The sequence below is a fragment of the Hemitrygon akajei genome, chromosome 5 (assembly GCF_048418815.1).
Source record: "Hemitrygon akajei chromosome 5, sHemAka1.3, whole genome shotgun sequence".
NCBI lineage: Eukaryota > Metazoa > Chordata > Chondrichthyes > Myliobatiformes > Dasyatidae > Hemitrygon > Hemitrygon akajei.
The window spans coordinates 94,562,356-94,587,073 of NC_133128.1; positions in this window are offsets into that span (position 1 = coordinate 94,562,356).

The window sequence follows — 24,718 nt, forward strand, 5'->3', positions numbered from 1 at the left end:
GAATTGAACCCAGTCACATGTACTGTAAAACGTTGTGCTGACCATAACACCACTATGTGGCTCTGGGAACATGCCAGAGGTGATAAGACCATAACACACAGGAGCAGAATTAGGTCATTCAGCCCATCGAGTCTGCTCTTCCATTCCAACGTGGCTGATCTCAGAACCCACTCAATCCCATACACCTGCCTTTTCATCATATCCCTTCATGCCCTGTCTGATCAGGAAATGATCAACTTCCACCTTGAATATACCTACAGACTTGGCCTCCATCACAGTCTGTGGCAGAGTATTCCAACAGATTAACTACTCTCTGGCTTAAAAATTTCCTCTTTCCCTCTTTTCTAAAAGGTTGCCCCTCAATTTTGAAGCTATTCTCTCTAGTTCTGGACACCCCCACCATAGGAAACATCCTCTTCACATCTGCCCTATCTAGTCCTTTCAACATTTGGTAGGTTTCAATGAAATTCCACCCCCCCCCCCCCCACCCATACTTCTGAATTCCAGTGAGAACAGGCCCAAAGCTGCCAAATGCTCCGCATATGTTAACCCCTTCATTCCCTGAATCATCCTCATGAACCTTCTCTGGACTCTCTCCAATGACAATACATGCTTTCTGAGGTATGGGGCCCAAAACTGTTGATAACACTCTAACTGCAGACTGACTAGTGCCTTATGTAGGCTCAGCATTATCTCCTTGCTTCTATCTTCTATTCCCCTTGAAATAAATGCCAACATTGCATTTGCCGCCTTTACCACAGACTTGATCTGTAAGTTAACCATCTGGGATTCTTGCAAGAGGACTCTGACATCCCTCTGCACCTCTGATTTTTGAACCTTCTCCCCATTTAGATAATAGTCTGCACTATTGTTCCTTTTACCAAAATACATTATCATACATTTCCCAACACTGTATTCCATCTGCAACTTTTTTGCCCATTCTTCCAATTTGTCTAAGTCCTGCTGCAATCACATTGCTTCCTCAGCACTACCTACCCCTCCACCTATCTTCATATCATCCACAAACTTTGCCACAAAACCATCAATTCCATCATCCAAATCATTGACAAACAATGTGAAAAGTAACGATCCCAATACTGACCCCTTAGGAACACCACCAGCCACTGTCAGCCAACCAGAAAAGGTCCTTTTTATTCCTATTCACTGCATCCTGCCTGTCAGCCATTCCTCTATCCATGCCAGTATATTTTTCTGTAACATTATAGAATTTTATCTTGTTAAGCAGCCTCCTGTGTGGCACCTTATCCAATGACCTCTGAAAATCCAAGTAAATGGCATATCCACTGGGTGAGGTTTCTGGGTACATGGTAAAATAGGCTGTAATCCTCAAGGGAAAATCTGCCTGACTAATCTGTTGGAAATCTTTGAAGAAATAACCAGCAGGATAGACAAAGGAGAATCAGTTGATGTTGTGTACTTGGATTTTCAGAAGGCCTTTGACAAAGTGGTGCACATGAAGCTGCGTAACAAGCTATGAGCCCATGGTATTACAAGAAAGATTCTAGCAGTGGCTGATTGGCAGGAGGCAAAGAGTGGGAATAAAGGGAGCCTTTTCTGATTGGCTGTTGAGGACTAGTGGAGTTCCACAGGGATCTGTGTTGGGACTGATTCCTTTTACGTTATATGTCAATGATTTAGATGATGGAATTAGTGGTTTTGTTGCAAAGTTTGCAAACGATATGAAAATAGGTAGAGGGGCAGGTAGTTTTGAGGAAGTAGAGAGGCTACAGAAGGACTTAGACAGATTAGAAGATTGGGCAAAGAAGTGGCAGATGGAATACAGTGTTGGGAAGTGTAAAGTAGAAGAAATGAAAGGGTTGATTATTTTCTAAATTGTGAGAAAATACAGAAAACTGGTGCAAGGGGATTTGTGAGTTCTTGTGCAGGAATCCCTAAAGATTAATTAGCAGGTTGAGCCTGTGGTGAGGAAGGCAAATGCAATGGTAGCATTCACTTCAAGAGGACTAGAATATAAAAGCAAGGATGTAATGTTGAGACTTTATAAAGCACTGGCGAGGCCTCACTTGGAGTATTGTGAGCCCTTATCTTAGAAAAGATGTGCTGAAACTGGAAAGGGTTCAAAGGAAGTTCAGAAAAATGATTCCAGGATTGAATGGCTTATCAAATGCTCTTCATATGACGGCTCTGGGCCTGTATTCACCAAAATTCTGAAGAATGCGGGGTGACCTCATTGAAAGCAATTGAATGGTGCAAGGCCTTGAAGTGGATGTGGAGAGGATGTTTCCTCTGTTAGGAGAGTCTAAGACCACTAAACACAGCCTCAGAATAGATGGGTGTCCTTTTAGAATGGAGATGAGGAGGAATTTATTTAGCCAGAGAGTAATGAAGCCATGGAATTCTTTACAGCAGGCAGCTGTGGAGACCAAGTTTGATAGATTCTTGATTGGTCAGGGCATTAATGGATATGGGGAGGAGGCAGGAGATTGGGGCTGAGAGGAAAATTGGATCAACCATGATGAAATAGCAGAGCAGACTCGATGGGCCAAATGGCCCCTTTCTTCTACTATATCTTATGGTCTTACTATTTTCTAAACAGGGAGAAGAGTAAAATTCTGAGGTGCAAAGGGACTTGAGAGTCTTTAGGATTCCCTAAAGGTTAACTTGCAGGTTGAGTCAGTGGTGAGGAAGGCAAATGCGATCTTGGCACTCATTTCAAGAGAACTAGAATATAAAAACAAGGATGTAATGCTGAGGCTTTATTAGGCACAATCCTCACTTGGAGGATTGTGGTGTCTTAATTGGCTGCTGTAAATTACCCTGGGTGTAATTAAGTGAAGCAAAGAATTAAAACCCCTTATCTAAGAACAGATGTATTGGCCTTGCAGATGGTCCAGAGGAGGTTCATGAAAATGATTCCAGGAATGAAAAGCTTAATGTATGAGGTGTGTTTGATGGCTTTGGGGCTATACTGACTGGAATTTAGAATGACGGGGATCTCATTGAACCCTATCCAATGTTCAAAGATCCAGATAGTGGATGTAGAGAGGATGTGTCCTGTGGTGGGGGAGAGGACAAAACCTCAGAATATAGGGATGTTCATTTAGATAGATTAGGAGAAATTCAGTCAGAGGATGGTGAACTTGTGAAATTTGTTTCCACAGGAAGGTGTGGAGGCCAGGACACTGAGTGTATTTAAGGCAGAGGTTGATAGATTCCTGATTAGACAGGGGAGGGTGCAGGACAAAGGGGTTGGGAAGTAAATGTATCAGCTGTGATGGAATGGTGGAGCAGACTTGATGGGCTGAATGGCCTAATTCTGCTCCTATGATCTTGAGGGTTGTGAAGCAAAAATTAGTAGTGACCAGAAGGAGCTCAAAAAGGGATATTGGAGAGCAAGGAGGGGAAATGAGAAGGACTTGGTGAATGGGATTAAGAAAAAACCAAGCGGTTCTCTACATATGTGCCAAACTTAAGGCTGACTAGTGTAAGTATAGGACCAGGCATTGGTAAACATGTCCCTGAATTCAGAGGAGCTACGGAAAGACCAGACTGAATATTTTGCTTCAGCATTCACTGTCGAGAGGGAAGTTGATGAATGTGACCTCAGTGAAGAAACCTAATGTGCAGGATAAGAAAGAGGATGTGTTGGAACTTTTGAAAAACATTAGAATAAATAAATCCACAGGCCCAGATGGGATACCCTATAGTTTACCATGGGAAGAGGTGGAAGATATTGCTGTGCCTTTAGCAAGCAATTTTGGCGAGTTTGACAGGTCACAGGAGGATTGGAGTATGGCAAATATCCAAATTTCCTTAAAAGTAATCGGGATAATCCATATGACCACGTATAGATTAGGAGTGATTTATGCCATTTGGCCCATCGAGTCTGCTCTGCCATTTCATCATAGTTGATCCATTTTCCCTCAGCCCCAATCTCCTGCCTTCTCTCTGTATCCCTTCATGCCCCGACTAACCAAGAATGTATGCTGGGAAGTACAGGCCAGTGAATCTCAGATGAGCGATGGGTAAACTAGACAGCGCATTTACAACATTTGGAGAAGCCCAGTCTGATTAGAGGAGTGTGGTGTGAGGGCCAAATTGCGCCTCATGAGTTGGACTAAATTTGTGAAGGAAGCGACAGAAGAAATTGAAGGTAGAGCCGTTCACAGGGTGTTGATGGCCAGGCATGCGGACCCACCTACTGGCACTTTGTGACTCACACCCTGGGACACCTCTGATGGGAGTCAGATTAACAGAGACCAGCTGATCATTTACAAGATCGAGGGAAGAGGGAATACTAATGAGAGCCAAAGGATCGGGGAACTGCGGTTGTGTGAAATCCACCTGTCGTGACAATAGGCAAGGTGAGTGTGTGACGGGTACCGAGGCAGGTACGTGAGGAGTACATGAGGGGAAGACAGAGTACAGGCTTGGAGGGAAGGAGAAAGGTGGAAGACCATGACCCTGTCCATCATTCTCCCGTCTGTTCTAGGACTGTGTGTGCGCGTACACATACAGAGCCTGTACACAGTCTTTGCAGTTAGACTCTGCGCCCAGGTGTAGTGCGTGCTGTGTCATGGTGACAGATCTATCGACAGGGCCACTGACCCCAAGAGTGGAGAGACTCAGCAAGACTTCAGGGTAGTGTCCACATCTATGCTGGGCCCAACATAGTGATGCAATTACAACAAGGACACGCCAGTGGCTGTTCTTCAGTAGAAGAGAATTGGTATTCACCAATGCTTCCAGCCAACTGCTATAAACATACCATGGGGAACACTCTGACTGGTATCGAGGGACAGGGAAAGGCACAGGTGGATCTGTTACGGTCACTGGGGACGGTGCAGCTGGAAAGGGAATGTACCTGGAGTATGAGGACCAACTTGTCTCCCACTGCCACCAGACTTTTCAACTGTGCACTGCCTCGCCATTTTTGCTCACCTTTTGCACTAACTTATTTTTAATATACTTATATTTCTTATAATTTATAATATATTTAATTGCTTGCCTTGTTCGATGGCCACAAAACACCAATTGTTATGACAGATATTAGTGATAATAAGCCTGGCTCTGAAGTCGGGCAGCATCTGTGAAGGGGAACGCCCTAAGTTTACTCCGATGTCAGAAGGTCTATCTGTGAAGGGGAATGCCCTAAGTTTACTCCGATGTCAGAAGGTCTATCTGTGAAGGGGAACGCCCTAAGTTTACTCCAATGTCAGAAGGTCTATCTGTGAAGGGGAGAAGGTCTATCTGTGAAGGGGAATGCCCTAAGTTTACTCCGATGTCAGAAGGTCTATCTGTGAAGGGGAACGCCCTAAGTTTACTCCAATGTCAGAAGGTCTATCTGTGAAGGGGAACGCCCTAAGTTTACTCCGATGTCAGAAGGTCTATCTGTGAAGGGGAACGCCCTAAGTTTACTCCAATGTCAGAAGGTCTATCTGTGAAGGGGAGAAGGTCTATCTGTGAAGGGGAACGCCCTAAGTTTACTCCGATGTCAGAAGGTCTATCTGTGAAGGGGAACGCCCTAAGTTTACTCCGATGTCAGAAGGTCTATCTGTGAAGGGGAACGCCCTAAGTTTACTCCGATGTCAGAAGGTCTATCTGTGAAGGGGAACGCCCTAAGTTTACTCCGATGTCAGAAGGTCTATCTGTGAAGGGGAACGCCCTAAGTTTACTCCGATGTCAGAAGGTCTATCTGTGAAGGGGAACGCCCTAAGTTTACTCCGATGTCAGAAGGTCTATCTGTGAAGGGGAACGCCCTAAGTTTACTCCGATGTCAGAAGGTCTATCTGTGAAGGGGAACGCCCTAAGTTTACTCCGATGTCAGAAGGTCTATCTGTGAAGGGGAACGCCCTAAGTTTACTCCGATGTCAGAAGGTCTATCTGTGAAGGGGAACGCCCTAAGTTTACTCCGATGTCAGAAGGTCTATCTGTGAAGGGGAACGCCCTAAGTTTACTCCGATGTCAGAAGGTCTATCTGTGAAGGGGAACGCCCTAAGTTTACTCCGATGTCAGAAGGTCTATCTGTGAAGGGGAACGCCCTAAGTTTACTCCGATGTCAGAAGGTCTATCTGTGAAGGGGAACGCCCTAAGTTTACTCCGATGTCAGAAGGTCTATCTGTGAAGGGGAACGCCCTAAGTTTACTCCGATGTCAGAAGGTCTATCTGTGAAGGGGAACGCCCTAAGTTTACTCCGATGTCAGAAGGTCTATCTGTGAAGGGGAACGCCCTAAGTTTACTCCGATGTCAGAAGGTCTATCTGTGAAGGGGAACGCCCTAAGTTTACTCCGATGTCAGAAGGTCTATCTGTGAAGGGGAACGCCCTAAGTTTACTCCGATGTCAGAAGGTCTTGCTGAATTTCTCCAACGTTTTGAAAGTGTTGAACACGTAAGCATCAGTGTCCAGATGCTGAATACTGGCAGGAGCTTATTGATTACAAAACCTTCCTTTCCAGTCCCGATGAGCTTGGTTGGAAATGTCAACGGTTAATTCCCCTCCAGCCTGACCTGTTGAGTTCCTCCAGCATTCCTGAATGTTGCTAAACATTCTCAGCAATTGTAGCATCCCTTGTGTTTAGGTTTAACACTTTTACATGTTAGTTCACAGTACTGAAGGGATCTGCTAGTTACCTGTTACTGATCGGTCAGTGCTGGGACTGGGGTACCGGCTGGTGGAGGGACTGCCCGAGGACGATGACTGAGGGTGGTGATGCTGAGAGGAGGTTTGGCACAGTGGTATTGAGGGAGTATATCAACTTGAGCCATCTGGCAGCCGGTACTGAAATACCATGGAGAGCGTTCTAACTGGTTGCATCACCGTCTGGTATGGAGGGGCCACTGCACAGGATCGGAAAATGCTGCAGAAAGTTGTAAACTTGGCCAGCTCCATCATGGGCACCAGCAGCCCTCAGCTCGTCAGCCCCTCACACGCCTCCCCCCACCCATAGGCTGCTCTGTACATTGATTCAGGTCTCAGGAAACTTTTCGGATTCGCTTCGCAGATCTCAGCTCGCATAGGCCCTTAACACTCCAAGTGGTCCAGTCAATATCATGAAATTAAAATCTCCCACTAATACAATTCTAATATTCTTAGAAATCTTCCCCAATTCACAATCTCCCTCTCTGAATGCTGGAGAGGTCAAAATCCAGCTCCATTAGTGTGTCCCTCCCTATCGTCCTAAACCGACCCATGTGTTCTCACTGGGCAATTCCCCCAACAACTGGATCTCTAGGTACTGCTGCTAGGTGCTCCCTTGTCAAAAGGGCTGCACCCCTCCCTCCTGTACCTCTGTTTCTGTGATGCGTGGGTCATTGGAATCCTGGACACTGAGCTGCCAATCCTTTGCCTGTTGGGAGATTGTCTGACCAGGCCTGTGTTTTCTGTTCTCTCTGCAGGTACAAGAGGCGAAAGGACTAAATAAAACATAGTGAGCAGATGAGTCGGGAAATCTCACATGATTTGCTGAATAGATTCCTGCGGCAGGTGTGTTACGACATAAAACAGTACAGGCCCCTCGGCTCATCACATAGTGCCCACCTTTTAACCCATCAATACCTGCCTCCGGGTCACTGCCCGCGGAGGGGCCGCTGGGTCTGGGTCACTGCCTGCGGACCTGTGTTGAAGCTGAGCGACTGACCTAGATGCAGAAACATTTACATCTGTCTCTCTTTTATTAACCTGTGGGCTGCGGGCTATCTGGAGTAATACTCCACTAAACTCCTCCTGTAATTCACACTTCATGGTCACATCAAGGGGAATATTTGTGTAAATCAGCTTTTGCTCCTGATTTCTGAATAGAAACAGTGAAGATTCTGATCAACAGTTACCTGGTTTCGGACATTTTATTTGAGCTGAAATGGAGAAAATCTCTTGATGTCTATCAGTAAATTTTGAGTGACACTCTTCTAAACAAACCTCCTGTGACAGTTTCAAGGTGCTTGGAAGTAGGAATGGAGGGGATGTCAGTGATATGGTGGGTGTGTGGAGTGCACTGCCAGCACTCCAGCCAGGTAGAGGCAGATACAATAGGATTTTTAAAGAGACTCTTAGATGGGTACATGGAGCTTAGAAAAACAGGGCTAGGCAGTAGGGAAATTCTAGGCAGTTTCTCATGGGTGGCACAACATTGTAGGCTGAAGGGCCTGAATGCCAGGCCAAATAGGGCAGTTAACTACAACTTTCAAATGGGAAACGAAGCCTACACTGCGGCTGAAAAGAAAATGTAAACATTAAACGAATACTGCTGTCTTCAGAGTCAGTTGACTCAAAAGTCCAATTTCTCTGGGAAGGCTGAAAGCACACAGGCAGCGAAGTGTTGTTGTGCTCTGTCCAAGTTTTGACAAGCCCTACAATGACAAAAATGGTGTTAAATAATAATTAGCTGACACATACAAATTCACAAGTGCAATTGCTTTATCTACTGCACTGCTAAATGTGGTTGTGACATACTTAGGGTTTTGGAAACAAAGATGAGCCAGTGCTCTTGAGAGGTATAAGGACCTGAAGGATCTTGAGAAGGGACTTTCTTAGGAGAGGGCATGAGAAGGCCTGGCTGAGCAGGATTAAGGGAAATGCCAAGGTGTTCTATACTTGCATGAAGAACTGGAGGATGACTTGACTGAGGGTTGACTGCTGAAGGGTAAAGAGGGAAATGTGTGTGTGGATTCAGGGTAGGGGAGGTCCTCAACTAATACTTTGCTTCAGTATTCACCAGGGAGAGAGACATTGATGAATATGATGTCAATATAGAACACATTAATGTGCTGGAATATGTTGAGGTTAAGAAAGAAGCTGTGTGGAGTTCTTACAAAACAAGAGGATAGATAAGTCCATGGGACTGGACAGCATAACCCCAGGTTACAAAAGGAAATGAGGAAGGGGATTGCTGTGGAATTGACAATAACCTTTTTACCCTCACTGGCCACAGGAGCAGTACCAGACTTCCATCAAGTCACCTGTCATTCTTCTTTGCCTCAGAGAAAATCCCAGCTTGCTCAAACTTTCCTCATGAGCCAGTATCCGCTCCCTCTCTAAAGTTTCCACATCCTTTCTATAAAGAAGTGATCAGAAATGAACACAATACTCTATGTGGTCTAACCAGGGTTTTACAGAACTGCAACAATACCCTGTGGCTTTTGAATCAATCCTTGACTAATAGTAACAATACTGAATTCATTTGAGTTGATTAATCCTCGGTGGTTTTTCCCTTAATGGAGAATGCCTGTGAGGGACAATTTTTAACACTGGAACTCTGATACATGGGCAGCTATCACACAGTACTTGACAGATTGGTGTCAGGGTCCAATGGCATGGAGTGCAAGAAGGCAAAGACCCCTTCCTCCACCTTCACTGCTGGTCACCATCTTCACTGTTGAGCTCTTTGTCTGGAATCTCCCGCTTGATGTTACTTCACTGGGTGACCCTACCAGGAGCCAAGCACCAGACTGGGATCTCAGGAACTCTCAAACCTCTCTGCTACAACGCACCACACACGACTAACGTGTGCCAGATTTAAGGATCTCTGTTCCTCCACATTGCTAAGAAACTTGTGATTGTCCTTGTACTCAGTCTTCAACTTTGACCTTCCAAAATATGTTACTTGACACTTTACCAAATTGAACCTCATCTCTCACTTCTCAGCCCAACACTGCATCCTATCAACGTCCTGTTGTAACCTGTGACAACTTACACTATCCATAACACCACCAACCGTCGTGTCACCTGTAAACATACTCACCCAACTTTCCAAGTCATTTGTAAAAATCTCAAAGTGTAGGTGTCACTGTGAGGATGCAAAGATCATCACTGAAAGTGAAGCAATCTGCTCACCACCCTCACTATTCTGGGATAGATATTGTCCTCACTTATTTATTCTAATGTTTGCAGAAATTCTAACTTTCTTAATGTCATCACATGCTGGCACATCGCTCTGTTTTTAACTGTCCTCACAGACATCAAGATCCCACTCTCTGCCAAATACAGGCATAATCAGCAACGCCCAAATTAATTGGTTTCACATGAGAAAGCTGCAGATGATAGTAGAAGGTTGTTTGTCGGAGTAGAGGTTCATGTCTGGCGATGTGCCTCGGGTTGCTATAAACCCATTGTTGTTCATCATAAAACCACAATTCCATATGCCCATAAGACATAAGAGCAAAAATAGGCTATTTATCCCATCATGTCTGCTCCACCATCCCATTATTGCAGATTTATTATCGCTCTATCCACATCTACATCAATATTTCCAAGATGGTGGTGTGACGCAGCTTGCAGCAGCCACTCCGGAGCTGATTATCTGTTATTTGTGAAGCGGGGTGCTGTGCGCAATCATAATCGATTGAAAACGGACGTGGGAGCACGGAGGAACATCGGGAAATCTCCAGGAAGACTTTCTTCATTGCTGCTGTGAGGTCAGGGACTCTGCTGGGAAGAACAGGCCCCCAGTCCTCGGGGTCGCGTTGCCGATGGCCGTTGGCGGGGCCGTCTTAATACGCTCGGCAGAGGATGATGCTCGGAGAAGCTGTGCCGGAGGGGATGGTAGTCGGCTCGGAGGTTCGACAGACTCGGAGTCCGCTGTGGTCAGGTCTCTTCCATTGTGTGCTGCGTCTGTGAGGCTGAGTCGGGCGGTGCTGTGGAAGTCCATAGCGGGGGTACTCCCTTCTGCCGCCAGCGTGGGATGGCGAGTCTGTCGGGACCCTGGGGACTTGTGGAAACTGTGTGGTGATTTCTTTTGAACTTATAGTCCTTTAACAACTTTGGACTATTTTTACTGTGCCCATGGTCTGTTTTTTATCAATTATGCTATTGTTTGCACTGTTGTAACTATGTGTTGTAATTATGTGGTTTTGTGCAGGTCTTGTAGCTTTAGTTTTTGGTCTTGTTTTGTCTGGTGGGATTGGAGCTCTTTTCCGGGGAACACGCTAGACGGTAGCGCGATATTAATACACAGCAGCCTCTCCGGACTCTGGATTGGGGATTACCAAACGTTATGTGGATTTTCTGGTGTAGTCTGTTTTGTCATATACTTTTGTGATATCATTCTGCAGGAACGTTGTCTCATTTTTTAACTCCATTGCATTTGTGGTTTCTAAATGACAATAAACTGAATCTGAATCTGAATTTGAATCTGAATGTTGTACATGAGGTGCAGTCATTCAATTGGCTGTCCATTGGTGTGATGGACAGCTTGGATTGGTTGCCCTGTAGTGCAGTCATTCAATTGGCTGTCCATTGGTGTGATGGACAGCTTGGATTGGTTGCCCTGTAGTACAATGATTGGAAAACAATGTTGAAAAACATATGATAATGCATTATGGTAAAAGGAACAAATGTGCAGACTATTATCTAAATGGGGATGTTGTGTATGTGGCCTGTTTACACAACTATTATTAATAACAATGCTGGAGACGGGAACTTTATTGGTAGAGTCTGAACTTTTACACATGTATACAGAACCATGTGTGCCTACTAGCACATGCAACAATGTGTTACTACAGCATAAAGAAGTCCCTTATTATAATGTAGGCTATACATTACACTCCCCTTTTATTTTAATAGTGCATCAACTTTTTTTTAACTGGGGCACTATGCTAAACAAATATGTTTACCCTTAACATCCAAATGCCTACCGTTTGTTTACAAATTATAACAAAGTAACGTAATAATATCAAATGGTCAGTCAATAGGGTAAACTCTTGACCATACAGGTAGTGACTGAATTTCTTGACTCCCCGCATGAGACTAGGGCCTCTCTGGCAATCTGTGTGTAGTTGCGTTCAGCTGAAGTTGGCGTTTTTGAGGCAAAGGCTATTGGTCTTTCTGAGCCATCTGGAAACTTGTGCGATAACACAGCTCCTATCCCATGGGGTGAGGCATCTGAAGTTATGAGTCTTTCAGTTTCTTGAAATGCTTTCTCACAGCTCTCAGTCCATTTCCATTGTGTCCCTGTCTGTAATAGCGCATTTAGTGGGTGTAGGACTGTGGATAGGTTAGGCAAGAACTTGTGGTAATAGTTCACTAGACCAAGATATGCTCTCAGCTGAGGCACATTTCCAGGTGGTGGTGCCTGAAGCACTGCTTCTATCTTGTCTCGAGACATGTGTAAGCCATCCTTGTTGATCACATGCTCACAGTATGAGATTTCCTTTTTGAAAAACTCACATTTCTGTCGATTAGCTCGGAGTCCATATTCTCGTAACCTGGTGAGCACTTGTCAAGGTTAGAAAGATGTTCATTGTCATCTTTGCTGGCGACAATGATGTCATCCGGGTAACAGTGAGTCCCTGGAATCCCCTGCAGAACCTGGTCCATCGCCCTTTGCCAGATTGCAGGAGCTGATGCTATCCCAAACACCAACCTGTTGTACTAGTAAAGTCCTTTGTGTATTTATTGTCAAGTATTTCTTGAATGCATCATCGATTTCCATTTGGAGACGAGCCTGGGTCAAATCGATTTTTGTGAAATGTTCCCCTCCTGACAGGGAAGCAAAGATGTCCTCAATACAAGGTAGAGGATACAGTACCATGCAAAGAACTGGGTTAACACTCACTTTAAAGTCTTCACATACGCACACTTTGCTTGGTTTTCCTGGTTTTGTGCTGGAGGTTTTCTTCATCATTGGAACAATAGGTGTGGCTCATTCACTCCAATCCACCTTTGACAGGACCCCAGTCTGCTCCAGATTTTTCAGCTCTGCCTCTACTGTAGGACCAATTGCATATGGCACTGGTCTGGCTTTGAGAGATTTTGAACATGCGTTTCCTCAATCTCAATCTTAGCCTTCATGCCCTGAACTGTTCCTATTCCTTTCATGAACACTTCCTCAGAGTCAGCAAGTGTTTGTGACAGTCTCTCAGATGTAGCCTTGCTGCCCCCCTTTGCTGACACATCTAGTGCCTTGATGGTGTGTCAATCCAACTGAATGTTCCTGAGCCATTCATATCCCAGCAATGGTGGTCCTCCATTTCTCAGTACATAGAGGTTCAGCTGCTGTGTTTTGTCTCAGTAGGTCACTGTCACTTTAATTTTACCTTTGGGACACACTCTCTGTCATGTGTAAGCCTTTAGCAGTAGTTTAGTTCATTTCAGAGGTATGTGAGAAAACAGTCATTTGTAGTTGTGCATAGAGATCACTGTTAAAGCTAAGCCTGTGTCCAACTCCAATTTCAGTTTCACGCCTGCCACTTGTGGAGTGATCCATGTTACTCTCTGATCATCTGTCTCTTTCATGCTGTGAAGTTTCAGACAAGACAATTCACTTTTGTCTGAGTCGTTTTCATCAGAACTGCTTTCTTTCATTTTGTGTATATTGTTGTATTTTCCTTTCTGGGGTTTCTTGGTTCTGTGTATTTGTCCTTTTCCTGCTGTTGACTAGTTTTGCATACTGTGCCAGTGTGGTCCTGTTTGCTACAGTTTCTCCATTCTTTGTCTTTAAATCAACAGTCCTCAGGATCATGTAACATGTTCCCACAGCGGTAACATTTCTTTCCTTCATTTCTGTTCTGTGACATTTTATTTGTAGCATATTCCAGAGATTTTTGTTGTACCTCTGAAGCACCCTGTGCTGCTGTTTCTGTTGATATAGCAATGTTCAATGCCTTCTCTAAGGTAAGGTCTTTTTCACACAGGAGGTTCTTCTGTGTGATTTCACAGTGCATGCCACACACTAACCTATCCCTCCGTGTGTCCGATAGACCAGCTACAAATTGGCAATGTCCTGATAATTTGTGCAATTCAGCACAATATTCAGAAATGCTTTCATTTTTGGTCTGATTCCATTCTGTGAAATTTAAATCTTTCAGCAACAATCAGTGGTTTGGGGTTTAAATACTGTTGGAGAGTGTCTACCATTTGCTTGAATGTTTTGTCAGCTGACTTTTCAGGGGTTAACAAGCTCCGTAGCAGCCTGTATGTTTATGCTCCCATAACACTGAGGCTATGTCCACACTAGACTGGATAACTTTGAAAACACCGGTTTCGCATAAAAACAATAAGCGTTTTTGAAAATACTTCTGTCCACATTCAAAATGGATATTTTGGTGTATCTCCTCCTACTGTGCATGCGCAGAACACATCTACCAAAAACAAGCAACATGTTTGGTGTCGAATCTCACCTTGAAAGACTTGGTGCGCATTTGTTCAGTTACAGACTAGAAAATCTTAAACAACGGACAGCTGTTGGCTCTCGCACAAGAGGACTTAAAACTGAAAAAAACAAATACTGGAGCATATGGAGACAACCGACAGAGTTCACAGACAGTATGACCTGGCTGATGACAAACATTGAAAAACTGAACTCTATTGCATTAATAAAGCCCCTTGTTAAATGTCTAAAACATGTCTGCATCAGTATTATCTTGTATTTCCATACAATGTTACATTAGGCTGTTACACATCTATTGCCAGAAAAGTACTTGCATAAGTAGGTAAACCACCTTCATACAAGCAAGGACAGAAAACAGGGTAAAGTGAGCATACTTATTTATTCAGTAGGTTATGGGTCAAAGTATTTGGTGAGTACATTTCTAACACTTCTGGCTTCAGTCTCGTTGCCATCTGTTCTGAAATTGTTAGGTTGCGTTTATATTAAAAAAAAATGAAATGGCGCGCTGCTGTCACCATCTGTTCCGGCACGTCATGACAGAGTTTTTAGATTTCTCCAGTTACCCCATCCACACTGCTCTGGCCAATCTGACATTTTCAAAATTACACACTCTGGAGGGCGCTTTAGAAAAGCTCCGTTTTCGGGGGAGGAAAATGTGGTTTTAGTGTGGATGGAGGTTCAAAATGAAGAGAAAAAGCTTCAGTTATGGATTTATCCATAGCCTGAGTAAGATGCTGGCTTCCTTTTCATCATTAACACTGTTAGCATCACAATATAACTCCACTCTTTCAATGTAAGTTACCCAGTTTTCAATGCTGCTATCAAATGCTGCAACGGTTCCAATTATTGCCATCTTTGTTATGTTAATTTAGCCCCATTTTCCCTTTTTTTGACTTGCGTGTTTTTTTTTGCTAGTGCAAGGACACGCGTGGGTTCAAATCCCATCCTCATCGCCAATTTGTTGTGTATGTGGCCTGTTTACACAACTATATTATTAATAACAACGCTGGAGATGGGAACTAAGTTTCCATGGTTCTTTAGTGGTAGAGTCCGAACTTTAACACATATATGCAGAACCATACGTGCCTAAAGCGCACGCAACGACATGTTACTACTACATAAAGTATCATTATTATAATGTTATTATAATGTAGGCTGTACGGTACAGGGGAGAAAACTCAAACATCAGTGGTGCAGAGGACTTGGGTGTCCTCGTGCAAGACTCCTAGAAGGTTAATTTACAGTTTGAGTCTGTGGTAAAGAAGGTATATTGATATATCTGGAAAAAACTTGTTGTTATTTTTGATATTATTTGCTAGCTTGCCTTTGTATCTCATCTTTTCCACCCTATGGATTTTTCAGTTGCCTTCTGTTTGTTTTTTAAAAATTCCCAATTTCACATTAATTTTTGCTCCATGATATGCCCTCTATATAGCCATTATATGACTACAACGTAAAAGCAAGAATGTAATGTTGAGCCTTTATAAGGCACTTGTGATGCCTCACTTGAATTATTGTCAGCAGTTTTGGGTCCCTTATCTAAGGAAGGATGTGCTGACATTGGAGAGGGTTCACAAAAATGATTCCAGGATTGCAAGGAATATGACAAGAGAAGTGTTTGATGGCTCTGGGCCTGTACTCACTGGCATTCAGAAGAAGTGGGAGATTGCATTGAAACCTTTCAAATGTTGAAAGGCCTCGATAGAGAGAATGATTCATATGGTGGGGGAGTCTAAAACCAGAGGGCACTGTGTCAGAACTGAGAGGCATCCATTTAGAAGGGAGATGAGGAGGAATTTCTTTAGCCAGAGAGTGTGAATCTGTGGAATTCATTGCCACAGTTGGCTGTGGAGGCCAGTTCATTGGGTATATTTAAGGCAGAGGCTGATAGATACTTGATTATTGAGGGCATGAAGGGATATGGGGGAAATGGATCAGCCATGGTGAAATGGTGGAGCAGACTTGATGGACCAAATAGCCTGCTTCCACTGAAATCTTATCATTTTATAGTCCAGCTGTCTGCTTGGCACCAGACCAGCCATCCCATGGCACCAGAGGCCAGTGTTCATCTGGATCTTCAGTGCTGTCCATGTGGAGTTTGCAAGTTCTGGGTTCTTGCCACATCCCAAAGATGTGTGGGTTGTTGGGTTAATTAGGTGTTGTAAATCTACCTGTACAATTGAAGGGATTGATGAGAAGGTGTGGAAGATTTTTTAAATGTTATTGCTATAAGATTGGTGGAAGTGTGGTTGATGGCATTGGAGAGAGGACACATTGAGGAGATGCCAGAATCGGAATCATGTTTGATGTTTATGTTGTGAAACTTGTTAACTTAGCAATGCAATACATAATAAATATAGAAATATATTATAATAAATATAGATTTACTGTTTAAGAAGGTGCTACTGAAGTTGTGCAACAATTTGCTGGTAGACCAGAGGCAAGAAGTGTGACTAAAAACATTACTGATTACAGTTTTGCTGAAGTAACTTGTGGTCAGTAATCAATGAAGAGGCAGGCGGAGGGGAATCTGATTTGAATGTTGGCCTTGCAGGAGTATCGCAAAGCTGGAACGCAACAATGGATTCAACACGCGGCCACAGATGGAGTTGTTATTGCGTCACTGTTGGAGTGAACGATTTGGAGAGGAGTCGATGCGGAAGAGTTTTGATACTAATTCACTAACCTGGATGCGAAGTTGAATCACTCCAAGCGCCAAGCCTATTTGGTGAGATTGAGAACAGCTTCAGGTTGTGATGTCCAGGTGTGTCACTACGTCTGGGCCCTAGAACGAGATAGACTACGAATGCAGAGGAGGGGGTCAGGTTGATTTCGCTTGTCCCTACACAATGTTTATTTCTCTCTTTTGTGTCGTTTTTGCCTCGCTAATATGTTGAACGGTATTGAAGCTTGGGCCTACTACGCCGGCTGCTCCGGAGATCGGATCTAAGGACTCAACTTGGTTCAGAATGCTGTTGTTTACATCTATTGTTTGCACCATGTATGTGTTTTTTCTCTTTCTCTGAGCAGTGGTTATGGTTTTTTTTTTAATGAGGTTCTTCAGGTTTCTTGCTTTGTGGCTGTCTGAGGACAGACAAATCTCAAGGTGTATGATTTATATATTTAATAAATGTATTCTGATTTGATTGGTATATATGTATATTCAATATTTAAATTAAAATAAGTAGTGCAAAAACAGAAATAATTAAGAAAAGGTAAGGTAATGTTCATAAAATGCTGGTGGAACGCAGCAGGCCAGGCAGCAACTATAAGGAGAAGCACTGTCGATGTTTCGGGCCAAGACCCTTCGTCAGGACTAACTGTGAGAGGGAAGATAGTAAGAGATTTGGAAGTAGGAGGGGTGGGGGGGAAATGCGAAATGATAGAAGACCGGAGGGGATGGGGTGAAGCTGAGAGCTGGGAAGTTGATTGGCAAAAGGGATACAGAGCTGGAGAAGGGAAAGGATCATGGGACGGGAGGCCTAGGGAGAAAGAAAGGGGAGGGGAGCACCAGAGGAAGAATGGGCAGAGAGGAAAAAATGGGGAGAGAGAAAAACAACTAAATATGTCAGGGATGGGGTAAGAAGGGGAGGAGGGGCATTAACAGAAGTTAGAGAAGTCAATGTTCATGCCATCAGGTTGGAGGCTACCCAGCCGGTATATAAGGTGTTGTTCCTCCAACCTGAGTGTGGCTTCATCTTGACAGTAAAGGAGGCCATGGATAGACATATCAGAATGGGAATGGGACGTGGAATTAAAATGTGTGGCCACTGGGAGATCCTGCTTTCTCTGGCAGACAGAGCGTAGGTGTTCAGCGAAACGGTCTCCCAGTCTGTGTCGGGTCTCACCAATATATAAAAGGCCACACCGGGAGCACCGGACGCAGTATACCACACCAGCCGACTCACAGGTGAAGTGTCGCCTCACCTGGAAGGACTGTCTGGGGCCCTGAATGGTGGTGAGGGAGGAAGTGTAAGGGCAGGTGTAGCACTTGTTCCGCTTACAAGGGTAAGTGCCAGGAGGGAGATTGGTGGGAAGGGATGGGGGGGACGAATGGACAAGGGAGTCGCGTAGGGAGCGATCCCTGCGGAAAGCAGAAAGAGGGGGGAGGGAAAGATGTGCTTGGTAGTGGGATCCCGTTGGAGGTGGTGGAAGTTACGGAGAATTATATGTTGGACCCAGAGGCTGGTGGGGTGGTAGGTGAGGACAAGGGGAACCCTATCCCGAGTGGGGTGGCGGGCGGATGGGGTGAGGGCAGATATGCAGGAAATGGGAGAGATAAGTGGGAGAGTCCTCATTGGGCTCTTTTCCAGGGAAGGTGAATCTGTACAGAAGGGTCAGTTTGCACCTGAACTGGAGAGAAATGATATTCCGGCGGATATTAATGCTACACAGTGAGGTTTAAACTAGAGCTGCAGGGAGATGGGAACCAGAGTCTCAGAACAGGTAGTGGAGAAGTTGTGGAGGTAGATGTTGGTAAGACCTCAGATAAAGTTAGGAATTCAAAGGTTGAGCATGGTGTGTCTAGAGTCCCAAGCTGTGTATATTTCAATGCAAGAAGGAATAGGAAAGGCGGATAATAGTGCTGAAGATGAGGTAGCTGGTTTACAAACAGAGGCTGTGCGTAGGGCAAAAGTGAACAACAGGATGAGTTACAACATAAAAGGTGGACAAAGTGGAAACGGGTGAATACCGGACTGAAGGTGTTGTATTTGAATGCGTGCAGCTGAACTTGCAGCACAGTTGCATATTGGCAGGTATGACTTTGTAGGCATCATTAAACCATCGCTGGAAGATTAGGGCTGACATCTGGACCAGATGGTGTACACCCCAGGGTTCTGAAGAAGGTGGCTGAAGAGGTTGTGGAGGCATTTGTAATGATCATTCAAGAATCACTGGGTTCTGGAATGATTTCGGAAGACTGGAAAATGGCAAATGTCACTCCACTCAGCTAGAAGGGAAAGAGGCAGAAGAAAGGAAACTGTTGGCCAGTTAGTCTGACCTCAGTGGTTGGGAAGATGTTGCAGTCCATTATTAAGGATGATATCTCTGGGTACTTGAGGCACATGATAAAATAGGCTGTAATCAGCATGGGTTCCTTAAAGGTAGGTCTTCCTTGACAAATCTTTGGAATTCTTTGAAGAAATAACAAGCAGGATAGACAAAGGAGAATTGGTTGATGTTGTTTACTTGGATTTTCTGAAGGCCTTTGACGAGGTGCCACATGAGGCTGTTAACAGGCTATAATACCTTTCCTGGGATTACAGGAAAGATTCTAGCAGCAGCCAACTGGCAGGAGGCAAAGAGTGGGAATATAGGGAGCTTTATCTGGTTGGCTGTCGGTGACTAGCGGTGTTCCACAGGGGTCTGTTATGGGACTGATTTTTTTTTGTGTTATATATAAGATTTGGATGATAGAATTGATGCTTTTGGTGCAAAGTCTGCAGATGATATGAAGATAGGTGGAGTGCAGGTAGTTTTGAGGAATTAGAGAGGACACAGAACGACTTAGACAGATTAGGAGAATGGACAAAGAAGTGGCAGATGCAATATAGTGTCAGGAAGTGTATGGTCACGCACTTTGGTAGAAGAAATGAAAGGGTTGATTGTTTTCTAAGTGGAGACAAAACACAAAAATACTGAGGCACAAAGGGACTTGTGCAGGATTCCCTAAAGGGTAATTGTCGGGTTGGCTCTGTGGTGAGAAGGGCAAATATGATGTTAGCATACATTTCAGGAGGACTAGAATATAAAATAAAGGATGTAATGTTGAGGCTTTATAAAGCACTGGTGAGGCCTCACTAAAGTATTGTGAGCATTTTTGGGCCCCTTATCTTAGAAAGGATGTGCCGACACTGGAGAGGGTTCAGAGGAGGTTCACGAAAATGATTCTAGGATTGAACAGCTTGCCATACGAACAGTGTTTGATGGCTCTGGGCCTGTATTCACTGAATTCAGAAGAATGAGGAGTGACCACATTGAAACCTGTCAAATGGTTTGATAGAGCCTTGATAGAGTGGATGTGGAGAGGGATGCGGGACAGTGTAAGACCAGAGGACACGGACCCAGAATAGAGGGATGTCCTTTTAGAATGGAGCAGAAGAGGAATTTCTTTAACCAGAGAGTGGTGAACCTGTGGAATTCATTGCCACAGGTTCTTTATGCATATTTAAGGTTGATAGATTCTTGATTCGCCAAAGCATGAAGAGATAAAGGGAAGAAGGCAGGAGATTGGGGGTGGGGGGAAAATTGGATCAGCCATGATGAAAGACTCGATGGGCCAAATGGCCTAATTCTGATCCTATATCTTATGGCCTTCTCGATGTGCATTTAGGAATCAGATGGCAGAGGGGAAGAAGCTGTTCCTGAATCACTGAGTGTGAGCTTTCAGGCTTCTGTACCTCCTACCTGATGGTAACGATGAGAAGAGGGCATTCCCTGGGTAGTGGGGGTCCTTAATGATGGATGCTGCCTTTCTGAGGCACCACTTCTTAAAGTTGTCTTGGATGCTATGGAGGCTGGTACCCATGACAGAGCTGACTAATTTAACAAATCTCTTCAGTTTACTTCAATCCTGTGAGTACTTCCCACATACCAGGTTAAGTTCCAATCGATCAGAATGTTTTACTCTTAATCCCAGCCATCTTGTGCATCTGTATTCAGTATTATTCTGCATGGAAAGAGCCTTTTCTGCACAGCACGTCCATGCTGAGTGAAACCTGCAGCGATCGTGGAGCATCTGTCAATCAGTGACTGTAGGTGGCAGCACTGCTTTGTTCCAGTGAGAATCTGGGTACAAGCTGCAGTGAGAGTGACCATCACACAATGCAGCGGATCCCTGTCACGTCACGTGCAGTGCTCGAGGCCACGGGGCTCTCACTATCGCATGTCACAGTATACTCTCCCTTGTATGTCCAGAGGTCTAACAATAGAGAGACCCTTCCTCAGGTACTCTAAACATTCACTCAGCTGCACTGATTCGCCTTTAGCTCGGTGAGACTCACCACGCAGGTACTCATTTGACACTCCCCTCCCTTGTGTTTTCCACAGGGAAACCTGCAGCACCATTTGTTACACAGGCTCATCGACTCGTTCATCCAAAGAGGACACAAACAGTCCCTTGCCGATGGCTGTCTGCCCATCTGTACTCAGCCCATTTTCTATCACTTCCTCCAGTGTAATCAACAAAATCTTGTTTTATTGTGATTCTGCCTGTAAACCCTTTGCCCCTTAAATGCTTGTACACACAGAGATGTGAGTAGCAGCACACCTAGATGCCTTTGAATATCCACATTGCTCACTCCGTCAGCTCGGCATTTTCCAAAGGCTCTGTAGTACAGAGAGAGCCTCCTGGTATGAGATGCTGAAATGCTCTGAGCTCTCGGTCCAGTGTGCCGTCCTCCTTCAGCCCACCAGGAGTGGGCATGTTGCATCCACCAGTCACTGTACATCACCCTGTGGGTCAGGCTATCCGTGCCAGTGTAACGAGGATGTGGGGGCAAAGAACATTTTACCACAAGCACCAATTTAACAGATGATACAAGTCGCACTAAAAATTTGTGTGTGTCTCACTCAGCAAATTGGATGCAATTAAAACTGTGTACTTAATGATTATTTCCCTGGTTATGGTTCTGATTGGCAGCTGTTTCTTACTGAAGTGGCAACTACTTAAATTCAGAACAGCTTCAGTAACATTTAATTCCAGAAGTTATTAGTCTGCACATTTCAAATTAACGTTTCTCTGAACCTCTGATGACTCACCTTATTAATGATAAAATGAAAAATAATCACTTTGTAAAGAAAACGATTGCAAAGATTAAGACCTCGATAGAAGTCAGCAGAAAGTACCAGCTGTGTAAAGATGGACGGATAATTATCTTCTGATTCTTGTTTACTTCCAGTGGATATGCTAATGATCTGAGCAAGGAATTGATTGTTGTATCTCTCCTGAATAACAAGAAAGATTGATTGGGATATCAAAGGGAAATTTTTAAACCACCCCTACTGGTTATGATCGAAGCAGTGTGAGGTAGCAAGTTAACTGAAAATACGGAACACAAAAATTCAGAGAAATATTGGTGATGTGGTAAAGGCCTCCCACCTCCCACCTGATACCTATGATCCAGTACCTTGTGCTTGTTTTACCATTTAGGCCTCGAACAAGTTCCTCTACCTCTATTACAGCCCTTATTCCTCGGTTCAAAACAGAAAGAAGATCCCTCCTGGGACGCTCAGCCAGAGATTAAGATGCACGGGATCCACTAAGACTTCTCCATTTGGAGTCAGAATCGGTTTGCCCTTGAAGACAGTGGAATTCATTGCCACAGGCAGCTGTGGAGGCCGGAACATTGGGTGTATTTAAGATGGAGATTGATCAGTTCTTGACTAATCAGGTCATGAATGTTTATAGATGGAAGGTAGGAAATTTGGGTTGAGAGGGAAATGGATCAGCTATGATGGAATGGTGGAGCAGACTTGATGGGACGAATGGCCTAATTCTGTCCAATGTCTAATGGTCTTACCTCGCTCCAGTGAGCCATCCCTTCGGTCTTTGCGATTTGTCCGACAACAGTGGTGTCAGCACATTTGAGGATGGTATTGGAACTGTTCCATTGTTCTACTGAGCAGTATCTTGTCTATAATGATCACATTTTATAAAGAATATCCAGCATAAGTAGCTCCTTGTAGAGTCTATCTTTTGGTGTTTAATGCCACTTGGCATTATCTATCCACAGTCACCACTGGTTAGAATTGCTCATTATAATGGGCTCACTCTGGAGTGCTGTCTGTGTGGAGTTTGCATAATCAGAATTAGAACCTGGTTTATTATCATTGACATATGTCATGAGATTTCCGTTGTTTTGTGGCAGCGGGACAGCGCAAGACATGAAACGTGCTGTAGATTACAGAATATATAACTAGTGCAGAAGACAAATGATGAGGTAGTGTTCATGTGCTGATGGACTGTTCAGAAATCTGATGGCAGGGGGAAGAAGTTATTCCTGATTTATTGAGTCAGGGTCTTCATGCCCCTGATGTTAGTAACAAAAAGTCAAAAAGAAGGACTTTCAAAACAGCTGTGCAGGTTGACTCTGTGGTTAAGAAGGCATACTGTGTATTAGCCTTCGTCAATCATGAAATTGAATTTAGGAGCCGAGAGGTAATGTTTCAGCTATATAGGACCCTGGTCAGACCCCACTTGGAGTACTGTGCTCAGTTCTGGTCACCTCACTACAGGAAGGATGTGGAAATCATAGAAAGGGTGCAGAGGAGATTTACAAGGATGTTGCCTGGATTGGGGAGCATGTCTTATGAGGATAGGTTGAGTGAACTTGGCCTTCTCTCCTTGGAGCGAAGGAGGATGAGACGTGGTCTGATAGAGGTGTATAGGCTTGATAGATGATGAGAGGCATTGATCATATGGATAGTCAGAGGGTTTTTCCCAGGGCTGAAATGGTTGCCACAAGAGGACACAGTTTTAAGGTGCTGGGGAGTAGGTACAGAGGAGATGTCAGGGGTAAGTTTGTTTACTCAGAGTGGTGAGTGCGTGGAATGTGCTGCCAACAACGGTGGTGGAGGTGGATACGATAGGGTCTTTTAAGAGACTTTTAGATAGGTACATGGAGCTTAGAAAAATTGAGGGGTATAGGTAACCCTAGTAATTTCTAAGGTAGGGACATGTTCAGCACAACTTTGTGGGCTGAAGGGCCTGTATTGTGCTGTAGGTTTTCTATGTTTCTATGTTCTGGATGGTGAGGGTCTTTGGTGATGGATGATCCCTGTGATGGTGTAGATTACCCTCAGACGTTCCACATTCCAGAGTTGTGGGGGTTGGGTGTTTAATTGACCAATTAACTGAGGGTGTGGTTGGGGTTGTTGGTGAGAATTGGGATCACTGTATGATGACTGACAGAAACTAGATGGGCGGAAAGGCCTGATTTCAGTTTTGGTTACAGTTTTTTTTGATACAGTTTTGGTCTCCAGGGTTAAGGAAGGACATCCTGGCTATAGAGGAAGTGCAGCGTAGATTCACGAGGTTAATTCCTGGGACGTCCGGACTGTCTTACGCAGAGGTTAGAGAGACTGGGCTTGTACACGCTGGAATTAAGGAGATTGAGAGGGGATCTGATTGCAGCATATAAGATTATTAAGGGATTGGACAAGATAGAGGCAGGAAATATGTTCCAGATGCTGGGAGAGTCCAGTACCAGAGGGCATGGTTTGAGAATAAGGGGTAGGTCATTTAGGACAGAGTTAAGGAAAAACTTCTTCTCCCAGAGAGTTGTGGGGGTCTGGAATGCACTGCCTCGGAAGGTAGTGGAGGCCAATTCTCTGGATGCTTTCAAGAAGGAGCTAGATAGGTATCTTATGGATAGGGGAATCAAGGGATATGGGGACAAGGCAGGAACCAGGTATTGATAGTAGATGATCAGCCATGATCTCAGAATGGTGGTGCAGGCTCGAAGGGCTGAATGGTCTACTTCTGCACCTATTGTCTATTTCATTCTGCCTGACTCAATGACCATCAGGACCTGTCAGCACCATTAATTGTAAATATTGTCAGGTACCACTTACAGTGAAAATCACTGGTTATAGATCACACTAGGATGCTTTTACTAATGGTAGTCACTGAT